A 24,167-nucleotide genomic window follows, 5' to 3' on the forward strand; every position below is an offset into this window, starting at 1 on the left:
AGAGAGGTGCAGCCCTGGCGGGAGAGGATCCCCCCGCTGGTGGGGTGGTTGACCTCTTCTTATGGGGGTCCCTGTAGCGAGCTTCTGCATTTTAACAGAAGGCAGATGCTTGAATCTGAGGTGGAAGTTCAGGTATCAGGGAGGGACCACAGAGGTCGTCAGCTGTGAGGCCCTGGATGGGGCGGGGGGTGGGGAGCCGGACTTGCTCTGTTGTTCCCTGGCACTTGGCACAGCGCCAAGGGCAGGGTCCAGAGCAATCGGGTGCTGTCCTGTGATTAAACGTATTTGGGTCAGAGGTGTTTCTGCTTGATGTGTCTGGTGTCCCCTGAACCTCATCACATGGGCAGTCGCCTGCTCTGCTTGTTCCTGATGGATTCCTCTGTCCCTGTTGCCACGCCCGTCCTGTCACCAGGCCTGCCAGTCCTGCCTCTTTAATTGTTCAGCGAGCACCCCATCCCCGTCCCAGTCTTAACCCGACCTTCGCCGTCTCTTACTTCATCTCATGTAGTCCTCCCCACTCCAGGCTAGCACTGGGCTTCTCAAACTCTAGTAGGAATCAGAGTTCCCTGAGGACTCCTTAGTACACGGGCTGCTGGGCCCCACTCTCAGAGCTCCGACTTACCAGACCTGGGTGTGGCTGGGCCTAGAATGCGCATTTCTAACTACTTTCCAGGTGGTGTCGAGGCTGAGTCCAGGGCCACACTTTGAGGATCGCTGACCTAGCCGAACGATCTTCCTCAAAGACAAATCTGATCATGACACTCTTTTTCTAAGACCCACCAAAGTCCATAAAGTCCATAAAGTCCAAATCCCGAAGGGCCCCGTCCAAGGGCTTTCATGCCCTATTCCCTGGGTACCACCCCAGCTCCATCCATGAGACCTCCGTTTCCCTTATGGCATCTGCTGTTCTCCTGATGGACCAGGCTCTGCCTCGCCTCTGGGGCCCTGTCTGCTGCACACTTCCTCCCTTACCTTGCAGGCTGCCTTTTCCAGGCTCCAGTGACTGCTGGCTTCATGCTGGGTTAAGCCAATGGGAGGTACTTAAAGGAGGCGGGAAGGTGGTGGGAGGAAGGTTTTTCTCTTCTCTCTATGCTTTGAGCAGCGTCTCCAGCAGTGGTTTTGTCTTCTCCATGGACTCAGCTTCTTGCCAGACAGGCCTGCCTTGTTCTCAGCTTCTGCCAGATCACCTGGTGATGGGGCACTGGAAACCCCATGTTTTCCTGAGACGCCTGCTGCCCTTGGGGGCGAAGTGGCTTCCTGCTGTCCCTGGTACCTGGGTGCCTCTCTGGTCCCATTGGACTTCTTAGCTCTCCTATTGTCAGTATCCTGCACAAAACTCTCTCTGTGGTAAATGCATGAAGGTTACGCCACTGATGTCCAATAGAACTTTCTGTCATTATGGAAACATTCTTCCATATCTGTCTTGTTTAATATGGCAGCCACTAGCCATTGTGGCCATTCGGCACTTGAAATACGGCTAGTGCAACTGAGGAACTTTTTAATTTAATTTAATGTAAATTAGATTTAAATACGATTAATGGCTACTGTGTTGGACAGGGCAGGGTTAGACCCTACTTAATATACAGCTGCTGAAATGTAGGAGTGGATTCTGAAATTGGCATAGAAAAGAATAAAGAAGTTTTCTGTACTCTGTGCTGTACAAAGTGATCTTGCTCTCTGCATATCAGCTTCATTACTTTTTTTTAAAACATTTTTTATTAAATTATAGTCATTTTATAATGTGTCAAATTTCAGTGTATTTTTTAAAACTTTTTTTTTATTGAGTTATAGTTATTTTACAACATTGTGTCAAATTTCAGTGTAGTTAGCTTCATTACTTGGAAAACTTTTAAATCACTTTCCAAAATGTAGATCTTTGGGGGCTAAGATTACAAGAAAGAAGAAAGGTGAACAAGAATTATGGTTAAAGAAATTAAAGCAAGTTACAGAACAATGTCTAGTACCATCTGATTTCGTGAAAATAAAAATAAGTAGAAATATGAGTCCTCATGAAAATACTTGCAAAGATGCACACAACACTGTTAATGGCAAAAACAGGGGCAGGCAGGAGGTGGAGGAGAACTACTGTTTTTCATTTAACACACTGTGTGTCTTTCCTTACTCGTTAGTGATCTGTCATCTGCCTCTCTCTCTCTCTCTCTCTCTCTCTCTCTCTCTCTCTTTTTGCCGTGAGCACGTATCACTTTCACAATGAAAGCAGCAAAGCAAAACAAAACAGAACAAAGCTGAAAGAAATGGTATTCTATTTATGTAGAATGGATTGCGTGCATTCGTGCTTTGTCCTTTAGAACCAGGATTTTACCATTTTCTTGATGACTTCGGGTTGTCAGTATAAATTTCATGTTATGTGCTATGATGTAATATGAAGTTTTACGAGTACCTGGGATTTGTTTTAATCAGATATGGTAAGACATGCGGAAATGGAAATGACTGTCATAAAGGAAGACGTTTTTATACTTACAGCTCCATAGAAACAGGACACATGGCATGTCTTGCCACATGGGGAAGAAACAGAAAACTTGGGAAAGAAACTTTATTGTAGTTTCCACGGGAAAGAATGAATGAGGCAGGGTTAACAGGCATAAGGTTGGCTAGTTTGAATAATTTCAGCAGACTCTGGGGCATAAGGGCTGTCCCTGGTTGCCTGGGGTGACTGGGGCAGGTGGAAAGTGGCCTGAATATGAGAACCTGATAAAGGAGGTGGTTGGGGTTTGAGCTCTGGGTTGATTATTAACTTTATTATTATTTTTATAGGAGAGGCATGTTCCCAAACGAACTGTTTTCTGCCTCTGGGAATCGGCTAGTCTTGGGAAGTACAGTCTCTCCAGAGTCAACAAGGCCCCAGGTGTCCAATCACCAGAAATACAGAAAATAGAAAAGTATGATTAATACATATGATGGAGTCTTCAGCAAGGTAGGTAGGACTGTTTCCTTAAGCTGAATTACGGTCTTGGAGTTCTTGCTCTCTGCTTGTCAGGATCCAGGGATCCTTTCTCCTGCTGTGTGTGAGCTTGCATCCACCCCATTTTCTCTCTCTTTTATGTTTTTTAGACTTATATGTCAAATAGGAGTGAATAGGCTCTCACTGAGGACCTAAGGTGTCTGCTCATCTATGAGCCTTCACTATGACATCCCTTGGGGGCTATTGATTTGGGGGAGGAGACCACTCCCCATCACTGTAAGGATGGATTGTTTCTAAGGACATGGAATCTCATCAGAAGCCAAGGGACCCATCAGTGCAGGGGTTCATGCAGCATAGCTGCCCCTGCTGCCCCGAGCTACTGCTGCGTCTGTCCATGCCAAGCCTGGAGGTCCTTGCCGTAGGCCAAGTACATTCTCTCAACACCCAGTTCTTTAACACATAGGACCTGTATTGCTGCCCAGGGAAAACTTGCTGCAAACTATGCCCCAAATAGGAACTGTTTATGGCATTCAGGACCTTCCTGGTTCTTCAGCCAACCTCAGGAGCAACAGGGCTGCCTCCCTGTCCTGGGGTCTCCAGTGTCTTAAAGACTCGGACATACTGTAGTATGTCTGCATCCAGCTTCTCAGGATCCTGGAAAGCCCGTGGACTGTTTTTCCCTTTCTTCCCTTGTCTTAGCTGTATACTGTATTCTTGAGGCCATGGCCTCTAGATAAATATATTTGCTGCTCTATAGAGCGCCCATTTGTGCGTGGTTTAGTGCTAAGAATGATGTGGAACACGCCAACGGATACAGCAGCATGATTCTGGTGGCTGCATAATTTGGGCAAATTATTTAACCTCCCTTTGCCTGTTTCTCCAATTGTAAGATGGGAATAATAATAGGACCTAGTTTTTAGGGTACTGTGAAGGTTAAAAGACTGAGTTTTTGTGAAGTCACTGCCTTTACAATTCCAGACAAACACAAGATACTCCATACGTGGAAGCTAGCTGTCAAGAAGTGAGTAAAGTAAGGAGTGAGTTTAGACTTGGCTGTGTAGAACCTCATATGGGATTTTGAGAATTTCCCCCACTGGAAAATAAATCCCTTAAGTGGGGCCTGTCCCTAGGAGGTTCATGTCAGGATTTCATGTTGGACTGAGCATGCATTTGAGTCTGACTCTGCGGTGAGCTGGGTCTGATGGCCCCATGCAGTTCTAGAGGAAGGACCAAGCTTTGCTAATCTGTTCAGTGTGGATGAACAAACACATCTAGCTGTTGATTCCTTGCTGAGATCAAATACATGAAGACCCTACATGTGAGGGAGCATTAGGCTGGAACACCCGCTCTGTGCCAGCCTTTGAAACCCTGCTTTCCTGACTCCTGGGTATCACAGCTACCACTAATCTCCTTTTCATAATCTTAGTCTGCAGATTTATTACCTCCTGACTCCCCGCAGCCCCAGTGGAATAGCTTTATTGCTTCCTAACTGCATGATGGGAAAGGAGAATTCACTATATAGACTTTCTATAGCTAATTACAAATCCTTCCAGCACAGGGTATGCAAGGAGATTCTTAGCAGACTTACTCAGAATTGCCAAACCTTGGAAACAACACATACACCCATCAATGGGAGAATGGAGAAAAACAAATTGTGGCGTGTACATTCAATGGAATACAACTCAGCAATAAAAAGGGACATGCTGACACACACAGCTGTATGGATGGAGATTAAAAAAAATTTTGTTAAATAAAAATAGCCAGGTAGGAAAGAGTGCGTACTGTGTGATTCCATTTATATGAAAACTTGTTATAGTGGCAGAAATCAGAACAGAAGTTGCCTCTGATGGGGAGTGGTTTAAAGGCAAGGGCAACTGGAGAACGTTCTGGGGTGCAGAAAAAGTGCTATGTCCTGATCTGGGTGATATTTATATGAATTAAACTGCGGAATTCATTAAGGTATGGTCTCAAGGTTTGTGCTTGCTACTACCTGTAAATCATACCTCAATAAAGTGCTCTCAGCGTATTAAAAACTTTTATAATGGGGAAAACATGTTATGAGGGACATAAAAATGTTTAAAATGCTTTATCGGATGAGAAGCCTCTAAGAGTGAGAATTCCTATAGAATGTGTCTGGCCGTGTTACTAACTAGGATTTATTTCAGGGACTGATTAGCTCAGGACCTTTCGTTCCTTTCTCTTCCTTGTTTGGCAGCTGGTCTCCTGATGTCTCTGCTTTCTGGCACCTTAAGCAGAGCATTGGAGGAGAAATCAAAAGGGTGGAAATTTGCATCTGGAAGGCACCTGAGCATCCAGAAATGGACAGAGTTGTAGGTGGGTTTCCTAAGAGCAGGGTTGGAATTGAGGGTTCCTGAGGAAGTTATTTATTGAGGGAGAGGTCTTGGGGGAACCTGAGAAGAGTGAGGGAAGCTGGATGGGGCCGAGGGAGAAGCTGGGCAGAGATGTCAGCTGGTCTGGCGTCTCCCCTCAGCCTGATCCCGTGGAGGGCTCTGGAGCATGAATGGCACCACAGGGTTGTCTCCCTGGTGGCTAGAGGCTTGTGCTTCAGACCCTGTGTCTGTCAGCCACTGAGGGGCTGCCCCACGTGCACATGTGCTCGCATGTGTGGCAGGCAACCTGTAGGTATTTCCTGGTGACGCAGGTCCCGTCAGCTGAGGATGCTTTTCCTCAGATGAGAGCAGCTGTGAGCTGTGAGCTCTGAGCTGCCAACACTGACAGCAGCTGGGAGATGCGGACACCTAGTGGGTACAGGGGATCTGGGCACGGCACCGACAGCTCCCACGGCAGACACCCACCTGGTGCGGCAGGTGCTGGAGATAAACTGGCAGTGCCATTTCTGGTGATCACAAGGCAAAGGGGACCAGAGAACCCACATAGGAGGTCCACAGAGCCTCAGAGCACTGTGAGAAGATGCCATTGGCCAGGCACTTGCTTTGGAGAAAATGGGATATGCTGGCACCTGTTCGGAATTTGCAAAGTGACCTCTAAGAGGCAGGAAAGTTTTGCATTCCATGTACAGATGCCCAAAATACCCTGTACTTTTTCTTCACTGTATTTATCACAATTGCAATTAAATTCTAATTATTTCTGTGCGTACTTAATGTCATCTCCACAATACCATAAAAGCCAGCAGGAGGCTCATGATATACAAGCACCTCTGAATATTGATGAAGGAATGTGTTTGGGAAGATGGAAGGAGGGTGTCTGTAGAGGTGGCATCTTAGATCAGTTGTTTTACTTACCTGGAATACCTTCTCTGTTGCCTGCACCAAACCGAGTCTGTTCTTTGGTGTCCAGTTCGTTACCCAACTCTGCTAGGTATCTTCATCCCAACTCACTGTGCACAGTGCCATTTAACACTTTAGATTATGTTAAGCCTGGGGACCTTGCTTTTCAAGTGGTTTTATGCATTTGTCTACAATCTCACTCATTACAGAAGGGGTTTGGTTGGAATTTCTTTGATGGTCAAGTTCATGTCTTGCTTTTGGTTTCTAGGATGCTTCTTTTCTTCTTCCATTCCTGCTACCTACAAAGCCCTTCCCCCAGCAATCATCACCTACTAAATCCTTCAAGGACCTGTTCATGGGCCATTCCTTTACCGATCGACCCAGCTGGAAATCATCTTTCTTGCCTCTCAATTCTACACTCCGAGGACACTAACTTTTGTCTCATTGCTTAGTACTTATTCCTGTTTAGGTCATAGGTCCTCTACGGGCCTGTTGGCTCCTTTATAGCAAGATGACATGTTGAACTTCTTAGTGCTGTATATACTGTAGATGCATTTTTATACTATTAACATAAATATACAGATATCAGACAATAAGTCAAAACTATAGGTCGACTTACAATAATAAGGGTAGAAATTGGACAGGAGGGAGGATGAATTCTTCCATTTTTTTGAAGTGACTCAAAATCAGTATTTAATCCTTGAAGAAGGAGGCAGAGGGAGAAGACAGATGGCAAAGGAGGAAGTACATCTGAGAGTCATCTTACTGCAGACTTACTGGGGTCAAGAGGGCCCCCACACGGGATGGAGTGTAGCCTCTCTGTGAATTTCCTTGTCTGTTTTCGTATCTGGTGGGTGATATATGCCAAACTTGGGTGATAGAGACCCTCTCCTGGAATTTCACCAGTCCCGCATTTTAGGGCAGTCCTTCCCAGAACTGAGTCCTGTGGTCTGTGGTCAGCAAGGCCCAGCCTGTCTTACTGGGTTTGGTGCAGATGCTGGTGATTGCACCTTCAGCTTCGAAACAAGGGTTTCTAGTGCCAGTAATTCATATTAAACAGAACCCATTTCCTCTATAATGTGAGAGCACTTTCTTGATCACCCTTTCATCAAAACATATGTTTTTGACATGGCCTAGAACAGGATATGGAAATTTGGCCAATAATCAAATATGGGTTCAAAAGGAGATCCTTGATGGCTCCCTTTGAGCTGTGGGTGATGTCTAAAAATAGCACACTGATATGGCGCTTTTAAAATGCAACAAGTTGAGATTGCTGCTGAATTCTAGAAAGCAGTCATCTGATGTCATGAAGATGCTCCCCAGGTGAAGCGGGGCAGGGTGTGAGGGGTGGGCTTCTCTGTGGCGGTGAGCCCTGTTCTGCCGGATGTACGTCCCTCTCATAACCTCCCAGTGAGTTAGGAAGCCGGCTCACTTCCTTTAGTGTACAGTTCTAGAAACAGAGAGCATGCGCCTTACCTTGAACCTGATTTATACAGGGAAAACTTAATGCTACAAATACTAATTAAATAACTGTGCTAAATTGCTTACTCTGCTGGATCTAAAGATATACAGATAAAGCAAAGTGGTGAAGCAGAGAATTTATTGGTAGAATTAAGGAATTAGAAGGGATTAGAAGGGAACTAGCTATTACAAAACCCTCATTATAATGATGGTGGGGTGGGAGTGGAGGGAAAAGAAAATTAATATTGATTATATGATGCTTACACATCAGGCTTGTAGATTGTGTTCTCCCAAAAACTCTGTGTTGGAGAAGGTGGGAAGGAATATATGAAAAAAATTTTTTTTGTAATTGATTATAGTGGAGAGATTGTACCTTGGAGTCATTTGAATTCTCAGAAAATTCTCGTAAGATAGATGATACGCTTTCCATCTTAGAGAAGAAGAAAATGAAACTCAAGAGACATTAAATGGCATTGTGAGAAGTGGCTGAGCTGGGATTTGAACTGATCTGCCCATAAGTAAAGCCCTTGCTCCTTCCTTACCCACATATTTCAGATAAAGACATGAAAGTGCTGAGGGATGACGTGTTTCAGACAAACCTTCTGATCCATGGCTCAGTTGTCTTTCTCTTATTGCACATGGAACGTGCCCACAACAAGGGACTAGGAGGAAGCAGGCATCAGCAGACCAAGAGCACTGGCCCCCAGTTCAGTTCTTCTTCCCAGATTACATGCCCTCAATCAGCCACTGTAATCCCAAACTTTCTCTTAGAACAAATTCCAGAGACCAACAGACATCACTTCTTTTTAAGGTGTTTCCAAAGTTGCCGGTGAGGCTATTGGGAATATTTTTTGCTTTGCTTAACCCTCTGTTGATTGGTAGAATTTTAATCTGTCCTTTTCTAAAGGGTTTGTGTTACCAGAAATCTGTTTCCAGCCTCCCTCCCTGTGTCCCCCCTCCTTTCTCTTCCTCATGTCTACTTTGGGTTCCTTGGGTTGGAGTTGGAATAATTTGCTCATTTTCTATTCAGAGCTGTTGAAAAAGAGGCAGTAATTATTCTCTAAAAAAACATCCACTGACTATTTGGAGGTACTTAGGGAATCCCCTTTCAGCTTTTATTAGTACGAACCTTTTCCCTTAGAACTGGTTTTTCCGGATGGAGAAATCACGTGAGTCCAGACATGGTGTTATGTCTGGGAGGGTGTGTAGAGCAGGAGTGGGTGCAGAGGCTTCTCCAGCTGTGTTTGAGCACAGTGGGACCCGAATGTGCTTGGATGGAACCTGCATGGTGGTGGTGATGAACGCTGAAAGTCTTCGTGGCCCTGTGTACGTCTCAGATGGTCCTCTGCTCAGCCCAAGGGAGAAACAAATTAGGCCAATGGCAGCTGTTAGGGAACCAATACACTTATTTGCCGTGATCAAGTGTGTTAATCTGGATTCTTGTCTCTAATTACAAGACGATGTGATCAGTGGAATTAGCACTGGCCTGAGACTCAGCACACTTGGTGACTAAATGTTACCAGGGAGAGTCTCTTCATGGCTTTCATTTCTTCTTTCTCTGCGGTGAACTGAAGAATTGGAGTAACAATCTCCAAGTGCTCACCCAGGATGAACAACCTGTATTTTGGAGGAATTTCTAGGAGGGGCATAGTATTGCTTATCCTGGATAAGCACAAAAGGTTGTGTTGCTTCATGGATTGGTGGGGAAATGACTGATATTTTATTGGAAAAAAATTCACCAGAAGAAGACAACATGGTGTATTGAACCAAGAATCAGCTGGCCCGAGATTGAATCCTGGCTTTGCCATTAACTCCCTGGGTGACTTTGGGTCTAAGTTTCCTCATTCCTTAAGTGACAGTTCAAATTCAGTGATCTCTTGAATGCCTGCTGTTGGTGCCTCTGTGTGCTAGTCATGGAGCTGAGGGCGGAAAGAATAGGATATGATTCCTGACTCTGGAAGTACAGTTTGTCTGGAAAGTAGTGAATAAGCCATTGTGATACTTAGATTAAGTGTTATCATAGAAGTGTGTTCACATGGATGGACTTGGAGGGTATGTTGCTAAGTGAAATAAGTCAGACAGAGAAAGACAAATACCGCATGATATTACTTATATGTGGAATTTGAAAAATACAACAAACTAGTGACTGTAACAAAAAAGAAAGAGATTCACAGATATAGACAAAGAACTAGTGGTTACCAATGGGGAGAGTGATGGGAGAGGGGGCAAGATGGGGGTAAGGGATTAAGAAGTACAAACTACCATGTATAAAATGAGCTACAAGGATATATTATCCAGCACAGGGAACATAGCCACTGTTTTATAATAACTATACATGGAGTATAACCTTTAAAAATTGTGAATCACTATATTATACACCTGTAAGTTATATAATATCGTACATCAACTATACTTTAAAAGAAAAGGATATTCCAGGGGGAAGGGTATAGCTCAGTGGTAGAGTGTATGCTTAGCATGTATGAGGTCCTGGGTTCAATCCCAAGTACCTCCATTAAAAATAAATAGATAAATAAACCTTATTAGCTTCCCTCCAACAAACAAACAAAAACAGAAAGACTTAAAAAAAAAAAAGACTCAATGAGTAAGAAAAAAAAAAAAAGGGATATTCAGATGCTATCCAAATGAGGAGTTAAGAATTTGTATGGGGTAGGAAAAAGACCAAGGAAGACTACAGGAGTCAGATCTGGTCTAGTGCTTTCAGAGATGAGAGAATTAAAGGGAAGGACATTCCAGGCAGAGGGATGAGCAAAGACAGGGAAGGACAAGGAAATCTGGGGCAGTAACACAGGATGAGGTAAGGAGGTAAGGGGAGAGAAGGGAAGCAAGAGAAAGAAGGAAAGCAAATTAATTAGGAACTCTTGCAAGTATCCAAGGCAGAGGAGGTGAGGGCCTGCACAAAAGCCTTAGCAGAGGAAATGAAGGAGCAGGCTGGAAGCTAGGAATGATCTTATAGGTGGAATCAGAATGGGCTGCATACATAATGTGGGGCCCAGTGCAAAATAAAATTGAGGAGCTCCTTCTTAAAACACTAATTTCAAGACAGTGAGAACAGAGCAGTAAACCAGGTGAGGGCCCTGTGTGACTGCACAGATCTTGTGCCCCTGAAGCTGGCCTTGAGCAGAGGGGTGCTTACTTTATTTCCTTCTAGATTTGTTGTCATCAAAGTTGAAAAGACTGTTTAAAATTTATTTGTAAGAGTATACATTTTGGGGAGAGAGTCCATTTTGCAGGTCATTTTATTCTGTCCACTTTGCCATTTGTTTAGATTTTTATTGTATGTAATCTTCTTTTGGGTGGTCACACCATAAGTCCAAACAAGTGCCTCCAAGCCAGGCTGACTAGGATCTTCCACAGGTTTCCTGGAGGAAAGGTGTTCCTTAAGTCACACAGGAGAGCTGAAGTTTCTTATCTAGACAAAAAAGAAAGGAGAGAACAAGATAATGGAATAATTTTAAAATAGGGCCTTAGGATAGGGTGATATAAAACTGAGGTTGTTTAATCTGGAGGAGATAGTAGAGAAGGACTTTAATATGGTATTTGTATTAGTCAGCGATGCTATAGCAATGCTGTGTGACAAACAAAACCGTCCCCAAACTCAATGATATACCACAGCCATTAATTCTCATGCTCATGGGTCTGCAGGGGAGCTGTGGTGTTTAGTTGGTCTGAAGTGGGCTCAGGTGAGTTACTCTACCACAGTGTTAGATCCAGGCTGGGAGTTGGGTTCAGATCTGCTCGATACGTATTTTTTTATGAAGGCTCAGGCTAAAGAGGCATGCCTACCCAGGGCATGATTTTCTCACAGCTGTCCCAGGAGTGTAGGAGCCCAAACCAAACTAGAAGCTTACCTAAGACCTCTGTTTGTGTCCTGTTAACATCCCATTGGTCAAGGCAAGTTGTATGGCAAACCAAAGTCACTAGGGCAGGGAAGTAAACTTCTGCCACAGAGGAATGAGAAAGAGAGTGAATATTTGCTGAATAAGCCAAAGTCTCACAGGATTCAAGAATCTGAATTTTTCTTTTTTTCCAACACAGGCTATTAAGGTTCGTTGCTGGACAGTTACACTGAGGATAAGACTGAAAGGGCCGGGGCACGAAGGGTTTTGGTTAGTTAAATGATACTTTCTGACAGGAGTGATTGCTGTTTGGTAGAGGGTGGGTGTTTCTGAACATCTTAAAGGTAGGTTCATTCCAACTTTAAAAAAGTAATAGTTAATAATAATTATTTTTAAATAGGTGTCAAAATAACCCCATAAAAAACAAAAAATGCACCCCAGAATGTAAAGGTGCAAAATCAAATGTTATTGATGATATAATTACAAGATATTTCATGACCATGAAACCAAAGCTATACATACTTTTAAACAGCTGATTCTGATTAACGAAACAGAAAAATAAACCAACCTTTCTAGATTTAACGATAATGCCTGACTTGGTAATTCTCAGTGTTCTTCCCAGTTGTCTGTCCTAGTTTGGTTACAGTTCACTATGGAAAATGGAAAATGGGAAATATGCATTTCTGTTTAGCTGTGGTAGAGAGACATTGGGTTTTACCTGAAAAGCATCTGAGACTCACAGGAAGAATAAAGCTGTTTCCTAGTTGGCGTTTCTTAATCGCCTATTGAGAGAAGCAAAGCATGATCTCTTGCAGTTGAGGCTCTAGAATTTAGACAGGAAGGTTTGCTGTAATGTAGAGGAGTTGATTTGGAGGGTTTGGTAGCAGTGGAAAAAGTCAAAACAAAAGAATTAGTTCCATCGGAAATTGTTTCTTGGCCCAGATCCGGTGGAGTGAGCCACGAGGAAGGACCAGGCAGCGGAAGGCTGGACCCTTTCACCAGGAACATCCATCTAGAGACTTGGATTCCCTCACTTCTCTGCTGCCTTTGGGTCCCATGTCACCATTTTCTTCAAATCCAGGCGAAGCTAGATGCAGTGATACAACCTGGCCTCATGTTTGTGATTACTTTGCCTGTGTCTTCAAGGTAGTGCTTTCCCCAGAGTGATGTGTTCCCCAAGGACTTCCCCAGTTCATCTTGCTTCTCAGCAGATGTTGGCAACGACTTTGACAGGTGTTTCAAAATACTCAAACAATTTACTCCCTGCCTGCTTTAGTTCCTGCTTGTGATGCGTGACGTACGGGCTGCGTGCATTTGTGTTGTCAGTTGTGAAACGTGTTAACTAACTCTTACCTGAAACAGTTAAATAGATGAACTTTATGTGGAAGATAAAGCTGTTTTCACACGATCCTGATTTTTATTTTTTCTTGCCGAGGCCCCGCTTGTCATCTTTGAGGAAGCAGTAGGTGGAGCTACAGGCTTTTTATCACGAAAGAATTTTTTCAGGAGCTGCCTATTGCTGGAATAACCTGAACAAGCACACATTTCCAAAAATAACAGAGGCATTTCCAAGTATTCCAGAAATATATGCAAGACTGTTTAGTCATTCATAATCACCGCTTTGCAAGGACTAGAGAGATTCTGTAGAAAATATTTCAGAAGCAGAAAGAAAGATTCATAGAATTCCTTGTATTTTTAGAAAAGAGATTCTTTAAAAAAATGAATTCGAGAGTGAGGGAGAGGCGCTTATTCTGTTCAATCATGTACCATTATTTTTTTTCCAGGTGGAGAAAAGGGCCCAGAGGGGTAACCGGGGGCGGAAAACAGCCTTTTCCATTTGCGTCAGAACTCCAGGTTGCTCTGCACTCCCCACTCCATGAACTTTTTTGAGGTTCTAAACTGTGGTTTCAATTTTCTCTGAATTACGGAGGGGTGGCCTAGGTTAAGTGATTCTGAGGAGGCCAGAAGGCACTTGTAACAGGTCACCCTCAAGGGCCATTCCCTTCATTGGGTACCCTCATGTTCTTGACTGTTTCCTTGAGATAGGATTGAAAAAACAGCTTTTCACCGCTATGAAAAAGGTAGATTTCTTTTCATGTAAAAATCACAAGTTCTGAGAAATGCTCTAATGTTTTTATTTATGTGTGTGTGCATATATATATAAATATATATATAATGTGTGTATATATATGTATATATACACACACACACACAAGATAAAATATGTATGTATATAGCTTATATAGTATTGGTTCCCTCTCTCTCTCTCTCTCTCTCTCTATGTATATATATATATATGTGTGTGTGTGTGTGTGTGTGTGTGTGTGTATGATTTTTGGGAATATCATGCTGAGAATCTGATGAAAGTAATGGATTGTAACCCCAGAAATAAAAACACAGATAAGCAAGCTTTCACATATAATTTATATAAATACATATATACATATAAATATATATACTTATGTATATGGAGATGAGAGAGATTTATTTTAAGGAGTTGGCTCATGTGACTGTGGGGTTTGGCAAGTCCAAGATTCACAGGGCAGGCGAGCTGGCTGGAAACCGTGGCATGATTTCTGTGTTACAGTCTTGGGGCAGAATTCCTTCTCTGGGAAACCTCGGTCTCTTCTCTCAAGGTCCTCAGTTGATGGGATGAGACCCACCCCCATTATGGAGGGTAATCTGCTTTACTTAAGGTCTACTGATGGTAAATGTTAGTTACATCTACAAAACACCTAGACTGGTGTTTGACCGAACAGTTGTGCACCATGGCCTGGCCATATTGATAGGGAAAATTAGCTATTCCAGGTCTGATTGCTGTGATTTGGTCTCCAAGGAGCTTCACAAAGAAATGATGAAAATTACCTTCAGCTCACTATTGCTCTGGGTGTTGTGCGAAGAGAAGGCTGTGTGAAGGATGATTGTGAGGGAAGTGTGAAGCTCTCGGTCCAGACTGCCTGCCCCACCCTCCCCCAGTGACAGTGAATTATGACACAAAATAGTGATGAGACAAAAAACGGAGACATTGCTAGGGATTGATGGATCAACGGTTGCAAACACCAGGCTGTCCTGCTTTCAAGGCTCTTCCTGATGCTGCTGCGGACAATGACTGGTAGCTGGGGGAAGTGGAGGCATCATGTCTTACGACAGCAGGCACTCTGGGACAGACTTAGCAATGCAGAAGCCAGCTGCTTCTTTTACGTTGTGCTCCTCACAACAGACACAGCAAACCTCTGATCTATAGATGAGGAAAAAGGCTCGTGGATTCGCCAACGGTTGAGCAGCTACCATATACTGGGCGGTGCTCTGGGTGCTAGGAGTATCCACGAGTGTGACTAATACACACAAATTCGCTCATGCTTCTAATGTTCTAATGGGGATGACAGAAAATAAAATGAGTAAATAGACAAATAAAAAGTGAAAGTTGTGGTAAGTGATGGGAAGGAGACTAGTAAGTGGACTGAGATAGCATTTACGGGGGAAATGGTGGGAAAGATACTTTAGGTGTTTTATAAGGGAGCCTCCTATGGGGCGGGGGCCTGGGGATGATGTATAATCTGAGACTTAAATAAACTTAGTGGATTGGCTAAACCCTCCACTGGTAAGTCAGGGGTGCAGCTGGGATGCGTACCTAGGTTTTTTGGCTCCAATCTGTTAATCTTTATCCTAGTGTAGAAATTGTGTCCGCCAAAAAAGGTCTGGTATTCCTTCTCAAAATTGAGGGAGAATTGTGAATGTGTGCTCCGGGGCAGGTATACACGTGCAAATGAATATATGTTTCTGAGTCCCCAAGAGGAGGTGCTATGTTATCTTAAGCAACCTAGAGTGTTTCTATCACTCCTGTTAGGCAGTTCTTCCTCTCTGTGGCTTGATCTTTTCATGCTGCACCCGAAGTCTTCGTTTTGCTTTGTCCCCAGTTCACGTGGACAGACACGCTGGCTGCTGCCTTTTTGTGTAAGAGATGCTTGTCCTGCTCTCATTTGGATTAATGTATTGTGTGTCTTTAATTAGCTTATCCTTCTGGATCTTATGCTCGGATTATTTCAAATTATCTTGTAGGCTCTATATAAATTGTGTGAATTGTCCTTGGGACAAGCCCAGAGGGTGCCGTTCACATGCAGGCGTCACAGATTGATATGATCACAATGACAGTATATTGGCAGGTGGTAAGAGTCTGGAGGGTCTAGGGGATGTTCTCTGTACTTTGCACAAAGCAGCCTTTCCAGCTAGAGGTGGCTGCATGTTTACCTGTCTTATCAATCTTCTTTCTTTCCAATCCAAAGACACTAAAGAAGATAAAAAGTGAGTTTATGCATCTTTTTTCTCCCCTTGGCACTTTGAAGGTACAGGGAGCGTATCTTACAGAGGGGCATTGTCCATTTTCCTTCTTTTTGCTGCTCATGACACTGGGTTTTTGTTTGGTGTCCAGTAACGGCCTGAAATTATTTGTGAAATATGGTTTATGGTGGTTTAGTATTTATTTGTGTTACTCGTTCCAGGCAATATGTTTACTTATATTAATGGTAATATGAACAGATGACATTTGGAAAGTACTCTCATCTGAGGGAGAGAGCAATACCTTAAACCATAAGAGGGATGTCAGGTCAGGGAGTCAGCATTGGGGAGAGGAGATACTGGACAGGTGGTGCTGTAGGTGCTTCTCAAAGATTCAACCGTTGTGTAGAGTTGAGTGAGCCAGGGACTTTCTAGTTCTTTGTTTGATAGGTCAGTGTCTTTACTGGAGGGAGTTCATTGTATTTTATTTACTCTCTGAAGCCCAAGTAGAAGATTTTAACTGAGGATATAATTTTAATCTGAGGGCAGGATTATAAGAGGGTTTTGATTCCTGGGAATGTGGCTTGGTCAAATCACAGCTGTACCACTTGTTTTTTGACTCTGGTCTTTGTTAACCTCCTCAAACCTCAGTTTCTTTAGCTATAAAAATGCAAATAATCATAATTCTTATCTCAGAAGATTGTTGTGAGGATTAAATTACATAATTCACATAAAGCATTTAGCACACTACCTGGCACTTAATAAATACTCCTTATTAAGGTTATGTATTTCTATAATGGTTGAAGTTTTTGAAACGTTTGTATTATTTTTATAATCCTAAGAATGAAGACTAGAAAATCAAAAAAGTAAAGTCTAGATTTTTTAAATTTGTTTTTTGTATTTTTTATTCTAGAAGAAAACATCTTGCATCTTGAAGTGTTCTTCATATTGAGGAGGAAATAACTCTGAACAATTACTTGAAACATTAAAGGTAGTAAGCCTAAAACAAAGAGTTAAGTTGTTGTGTCCTACAAATCGAATAGAGTAGTTTTATAACTTTGGTTAAGTTACACTAGGAGCCAGCTTTTCTTTTTTTGTGAAAACTTTAAATGAACTAATGGATTTTTTTCTGACCTGATGGAATTTGAAAATATGAAGCTTAAAGTATATTTAGGGAACCATGAATTGTCTCATTTATTTAGAGCAAAATGCTCATTGGAGGAGGACTTACAGATAAAGCTGGAGAGAGAAGCTGAGCTGCAAGGGCTTTGCTTGCTTAAGTGGAAAGGTGTTGGACTCTCGCTGAGCCCGTGGAAAGCCAGCAAAGGTTTTGGAGGAGGGTGATTCAACCAGAGTGTGGAGGTGCCTGCTTTCGCTCCACGTATAAGTTGAGTTGGATGAGGTGGTATCAAAGCAGGGGACGGCGGCAATGGGTTAGGCAAGAGGGAAGCAGAGTTTGAGTGAGGAGACTCTGAGAAGTTAAGAGTTGACATGAACACTTGGGAAAACTTTGGGTGGGGGTCAAAGGAGAGGGAGGGATGGACTTTGCTGCCATTAACAGAAAGTGAATTCTGGACAGTGTGGGATGGGCTTTGGAGACACTGTGTTCAGTATAGGTATTTAATAGCTTTTTTTTCTCTGAACATCTGTTGCATGAGTCTCTACCTTTTGGTTTTCATTTACCTTCTAGATTTTAAGTGTTTCAGAAAACATGTTTCTGATAACTTCAAGTCATCCATGTTTCTGGGCACACATCCATCGTGTCTATACTGAATGACTGATTATTTAGAATCTTTATGTATTTGATGGCTTCCAAGTCTGAGGGAATGATCCGACCTTCCAGTTTCACCTCATTCTTGTTCCTGAGACTGACAATAGATGGGCATTTCGATTGTTTTCCAATAAGCTTGTCATTTCAAATGGTATACTGTATTTACCATTACCTTTCACATACAGTTGGTGATCATTAAATGACTGGTTGAAGTGGTCATTTTTGTTTGGATGAATCGGCTTGATTTTATAATACATGTCTTATAATGGCTGACACATTACTGGGTTTAATCACTTAAAATAACTTCATCTAGTAGAAACTTGAGTTTATTCCTGAGTCTTTGTGACAAGTTAGCAACTTGACTTTTCTTTTTCGTTTTTTAAAGTGGGCACGTGCAGTCGATGTCACTCGGGCTTGCTAACATCTGGTTCTCCTTTCTTCCCTGGGCTGGGCATGCAGTAGACTAGGTTCCCAGTCCCTTGCAGTTAGGCAGGGCCAGGTGACTTGTTCTGGCCAACAAAATATGAGTGTAAGTGAAGTATATCGCTTTCAGTCCGTCTGCACTTCTCCTGTTTCTCTTCTCCTCTGTCTTTCTGATCATGGACACACCTTCATGTTAATGATGGCTTTCCCTCAGAAATCAAAGCAGAATGGATGGCTGAGGTACCGTATGGAGGATGATTGCCCTGGAGGGTCACCTGGACTTGAAGTTTATTTTGTTTGAGTGATAAGCTTTTTGGTGTGAACAGCCGCTGAGATTTTTTTGTTTGTTTGTTTTGTTACTGCAGCATAACTTATCTTATCTAAACTATTACAATTAAAAACTAATGGTGTGCACGATGGACTTCTAGGCAATGGGGAACCACCTAGGAATTAGGAGGTTGTTGAGCAGCAAGCGGTGGTCGTATAAGTACAATCTCCAATCTCCAGGAGCTTTACCTCCCCCAGGAGAAATAAAATATATACTGTAACTAAAAAGAAATATGGAAGAATGAGATAAAATACACAGAACTAACCCTAACAGCCTAGAGGTCTAGCTACCTGTTGGGGATATGTGTTTGTAAGTCCTTATTTAACACGAGGGTGAAGCAGTTAAGGTAATATTTTTAAAGATACTTGAGTCAGGTTTTCTAGAAGGGTTTCCTGAAAAAAAATCTGCCCCAAGTTGAGGGGAAGAGACAGAACTTAAAGAAAATAATTTCATGTAATAGTTTTAAGGAAGTAGAAGACAAAGAAATATGGACTATCTTTTTATATAAAGAAGTTAAGGCAAAAATCATGCAATTTTAATATAAAATGAACGAACGTAATTGGAGTAAGGGAGGAAATAAGGGTAGAAAAATTGTCTAGCAGGGGTAAGGGAGATGAACAGGTTCCCTGGTGGCCAAGGCAAAGAGAGAAACACCATCAGTCCTCAGCAATGACAGTGTCCACAATATAAGAAACAAGCCAGTTGTTCAGAGAAGCAGAGACCATGAGGTCTGATGGAAATTCCTAACATGCGTCTGCAAAATTAAGGGAGTGTGATTTAGGGACTGTACATAGGTAGAAAAAAATCTTGGCAGTACAAGCCAGCTAGAGGAGGCTGAGAGCTACCACTCTAAACAAAAATAAAACATAAAAGCTGAGAAATCATCTACTTGCTGTATTCTTTAACCTAAAAATCATCCTGCAAGGGAACCCGTGATTTAATATTTCAAATATGTCAAGAAAATACAAGAACGTTTGGGGCAGGTAGTTTCTAGATACTGCGTCGGGCCTGTGTGGTGTTTTATTTGGGAAAAGGTGTTTGCGTTTTATTGCTGTTTCACTGTGTGTTTGCATGAATATATTGAGTAACTTTTGGTAACTCTGAAAGTATTCCATTGCAATACCTGATATGTTTGCTTTAAAACTCCTCTCCAACCTTAAGAAAGATATGCCAGTTGTAATCAAAGTATTTATCGTTAAGGATTAATAGACAGCAATGGTAGATGCTCTCAAAGGATCGACAGTTTACTGAGATGGTGAGATAATTTTATAGTTGGACCAAATGACCAGAGAGCTCTTTTATAGCTACTTAAATAAGTTAATATTGATTTTATGATGCTTTTTCTATTATTTTATAAGGGAAAGTAGTGAGAATATGAGGTGTTGGAGTCTGTTGCCCATTTTTATGAACTGGCCTGCTTGCTTTTTTTATTAACTGTTTCCTGCTTTCCAAGGCAACTGGACAGACTGTTCATGGGCTGAGCACTAGGTCAGGAAACAAGTTTTCTTTTTCTTTTTTGGAAAAAAAAAAGAGGCAGAAATAAATCTAATGGACTTGGGACCCTAGCATCAATTTCTACATAATTTTGTCCTGAACTTGGATTATTTTATTTATCTGTTAACAGAGCCAGGTCTCTTGTTGCAATGCTAATTGGGGTCTCCCAGGTGAGCCTCAAAATATTTCTAGAAAGCCGTTTTTTCCGCCTGTATTATACCCAGAACATTCTCAGTTGTGTTCTCTGCATGTTGCCCCAGCGTGTGCAACCCACAAAAAACTGTGACTGTGGCCCAGGTTACTGTGGCTGTGTAATTTTCCTTTTATGCATACCCTTGTGGGTCACTATGACCTGATTTAGCCATTGGCTTAACTATCCTGACTTCTGTAATTTTCTTAAGAGACTCCTTTAAAAAAAATACTTCTGTTTTAGTTATACATCTCCTGCAATCAGGTTCCAATCCCTTGAAAATATGAGCCAATTGGCACCATTATGTGCTTAGATTTGTAGGTCCCAGATATTCAATTTCCTCCAAATTTTAAGATCTCAAGCCATGGTATCAGTTAATCTATATTTATACTACATCCTCTAACATGATTTCCTGCAAATGGTCTTGGCCTGGCAGATCTCCGTGCGAGCTGGGGGCAGGCCTCTGAGATGGAGGGTAAGTGACCTGGCCTGAAATTCACTGAATGCGGATGCATTGAGCTTCAGTGAAGCTAGATGCACCCAGACTGCTTTGCTGTCTAACATCAGGCCTTCCCAAAACATTTTTCCTTTTTCATTTATAAAGTGCTTAAAAAAAATCAGGTCTGGTGGGAAATTTTAGCTAAAGAATTTTTATTTTTAGGCTCTGTGTTCAACATGTCTTTTTTGGCAAAGCAAATAAAATTTCATCAGACAGGAGGGCACAGGGTTTACCCTTAGATGTACAGTGATTGCATTTCCAAATGTAAGGCTGATGCCCTGTGGGGGTATTTCAGATTGAGGGAGTGGACTAGAGCATCTTGGTCTGAAATCAATAGGCCCGCCCTCCCCTAACCTCCCTTTGTGAGACTCAGGCCAAGAAGAGGCCCATGTGCTCCAACTTTGAAAGCTAGAAATCAAGCTAACAAACCATTACAAATGAACATAATTTAGCTTCCTATCTTGACAGATGTATCTTCATCTTTATCTGGAAGGCAAGGTTTAAATTTAGACTGCTTAAAATCCTTGGATTCTCTGTTAAATTGTGCTGGCTGAGGACAGCTGACCTCAGCCCTGGGCCTTCAGCATCCAGCCTTCAGCCCTTTCTTTCCCACCTTGAGCTCCTGCACCAGTAGAGGCCTCTCACATGCAAGCCGGTGTGTATGCCACATACACCAGCTGTCCTCTGGCCACCTCTTGGACCCAGAGGGGCATGTATTAAGTCGCACATGCTGCCTGCAGGAGGGTGGGCTTGGCCAGTGAAGGCCCTGGAAGGGGGCTTGGGAGATTCTCGGGGCTTGGGGACTGGGGTGCAGTCTAGAAGGAGGGGTGTCAGATTGCTAGGGCTGCTCTAACAGAGGACCCCACACTGGGTGGCTTAAACCACAGACATATATTATCTCACAGTTCTCGAGGCTGAAGGTCTAAGATTTAGGTGTCAGCAAGGGCTGCTTGTTTCTGAAGGCTGTGAGAGAGACTCTGTTGCATCCTCTCCCCCAGCTCCTAGCCTTTGCAGGTTTGCTGGGAATCTTTGGCAATTCTTAGTTTGTAGATGTGTTACCTTGACCTCTGCCTTCATCCTCAAAATCCATTCTCCCTGTGTTCATGTCTGTGTCCAAATACCCACTTTTTACAAGAACACCAGTCATGTTTGCTTAGGGCCCATCCTAAGGACCTCATCCCAACTTGATCACATCAGCAGAGACCCTATTTCCAAATAAGATTGAGTGCTGGGGTGCTGGAGATAAGGACTTCAACAGACAGATTTTCGGAGGACACTTTTCAACCTATAACAGGATAAGTGTGGGCTCCCCGTGAGCACATCCCCTTGGCCTCATGGATTCTGTCCTATTGAGAAGATTTCACTGGACAAGATCCAGAGTGGGACCCTCTAAAACCTGGGGTCTGGGGTAGGGACCCCTCTAAGGGGAGTGCCGGGCATACATTCTTTTCTTATCACCAATATCTGCAGTCTTTGACATGGGAGCGCCAACAGTTTAAAAAGCGGTAGAAGAGGCATGAACTTTAACTTTCTCTGAATTTCCCCAAATTGACCAAATTAATGAAGGCTCTTCCCTCGCCTCTGAATAGTCCTTCCCATCTAGTCCACCCTATCAGTTCATGCCCTGTTCACCCCTGATTCCCATGACAACTTCTCACCCAGGTCATTTTATAGATTATGAGTGTCTGCTTTTTTCTACCCCAAAGTGTTGGTCCTTAGCACAGTGTCAGAGTTTGGCAAGTCTTCAGTAAAAATACGTCGATTCTCCAGGCCTCTGACCTTTGTTGATTGCACACTTAATGTATTAGCTTTGATTCTGGACAGTATGTTTCTAGTTTTGAGGACATTCAGGCCTTCGATGCTGTGTATGTGGGTTATTTCTGAGCCCGCATTTTAAAAATAATCCATGGCGGGAAGGAGGGGTATTCAATTCTGTGACTAAAAACAATCTCCTGGGAGCCAAAGAAACACACAGATAATGTTTATTCTCCCTGCTAAAAATAGGTGGGCTGGTATTTTTAGTCATTCCCCAAAATATGGTGTCTGGACTCAAATTCAGCTGTGGGTGCCCGTCTTTATGGGATCGAATGAGCCTGGTCATGTGGGGAGGAGCCGCTGGGGTGAGATGTTAGGAAAAAAAACGTTTCTAGGAGAGAAGCTGGTCCTTGCTACCAATTTAAGGTTTCCAGCTAATGAGGGTGTAGTTTAATTTCAAACATTTTTAGAGTTAAAAAAAACAAAAACAAAAACAAAAACAAAGCAACCTCAAGGAATTATCGAGAGCATAAAGACCAGCAGTTGTTACATCCCAGGCTGTAAAAATGAGCTACTTCTTTCCTTCAGATGAGGGCAAAAAGTGGTCTGGAATCACAACAAAATTAATTTGTTTGCTCGGGTATAAATTTAAAACGACTTACCTGATTTTTTTTTCTTCTGTAATTTGCCAGAGTTAATTCAGTCCCAATGGATTTGCTTTTTACCACCTTACTATAAAATCTGATTCAGTTTCATACAGTTTTTTTCCTCCACTAATCCCCTAACTGAATGTATGCGTTAAGAAAACACCAGGGCGATAGCACGTGTTTTTGTTATGTTTCTTGTACAGACTTTCTGGGACCCCAGGTGTGGGAGACGGAAGGGGGTTTTTCATGGGCACTTAAATAGTTTAAGAAATTTTTCCAGATCAACATGGTGATTCCCTCCTTCTTCTGTACAAGCCAATTTTGAGGGACTGTTTCTTTCCCAGGCCTTACACCTACCGAATTACCACTGGGGTTGAGATCAATTGTGAGGTTTGGAAGGGAGTGGAAAGAACCACACTTAGTGAAAAGGTGCTGAGGGTTGGATGCGTCAGACTTAAACATCAAAACAGAATATTCTTGTGCTGTATGACAAAGCCATCTTCCTTGTGTCACCAGCCTAAAACCAGGAATAGAAAGGCTGGGGGTTGCCTCCAAATCATAGGCTGTGTATGGGATTCAGATTAAACCCATCCCACAGCAGGGGTGTTCAGAAGACATTTAATGTGATGTTGAAAGTAGCAGAATGAGCAGCGTGGATGTCACCCAGTGTCCAGCACGCGCACTGTCCTGGTTGTGCGGGGGTGGGTGCGAGGGCAAGGGGGCATTCTCGCTGTGTGTGTGAGGATGGAGCAGCGCATCTCTGTGTGTTATCTGGAGCCCACTTGAAGATTCACGTTGTGACTGTGGGTGAGATCAATATCACACTATATTCCTTGTGTAGAAATTAGAAAATCAAGCCCTTGTTTACAAAATCATGCCATCTCTTCATATGTTATAGTTTGGTAACACTGGGACAGGGGGAATCTATGCCCAAAGGACCATGTGACTGAAAACAAAAAGAAAGAAATGCCATATAGGGCATGACCTCTAAATGCCATGTCATCTCCCAAGCAGATGAGACTTTTAAAGATTTTTTAAAATGATTTTTAAAGGCCTTTAACTCCATTCTCAGTTACTTCCTTGTCTGTAGTGAACCACTTCCGATCTCTCATGATGGAAATTATGAGCATGTTGAGGGGTCGTTGTATTGTATTTTCCAGACTAAATTTTTAAAAAAGCACACTCTTCATGTTATGACCATTCTGAGATTATTGACCAAATTTTTGGAGCCATCATTTTCTTTTCAAACTCCATAAACAATTTCTTTTCTTTTTGATTTCGTGGAACTAAGCATCT

General features: G+C 42.7%; 1 long non-coding RNA gene across 3 annotated transcripts in view; it reads left to right on the plus strand.

Annotated features, from left to right (window-relative positions):
- LOC116147412 (uncharacterized) overlaps window positions 1-24,167 on the plus strand; it is a 387,098-nt gene that overhangs the window by 80,965 nt on the left and 281,966 nt on the right. For all 3 annotated transcript variants that reach the window (XR_010376665.1, XR_010376666.1, XR_010376667.1), the window contains exon 3: window positions 2,776-2,935. This is a non-coding gene — a long non-coding RNA (uncharacterized LOC116147412). The remainder of the gene's footprint in view (window positions 1-2,775; window positions 2,936-24,167) is intronic.

The sequence above is a fragment of the Camelus dromedarius genome, chromosome 18, assembly GCF_036321535.1.
Source record: "Camelus dromedarius isolate mCamDro1 chromosome 18, mCamDro1.pat, whole genome shotgun sequence".
NCBI lineage: Eukaryota > Metazoa > Chordata > Mammalia > Artiodactyla > Camelidae > Camelus > Camelus dromedarius.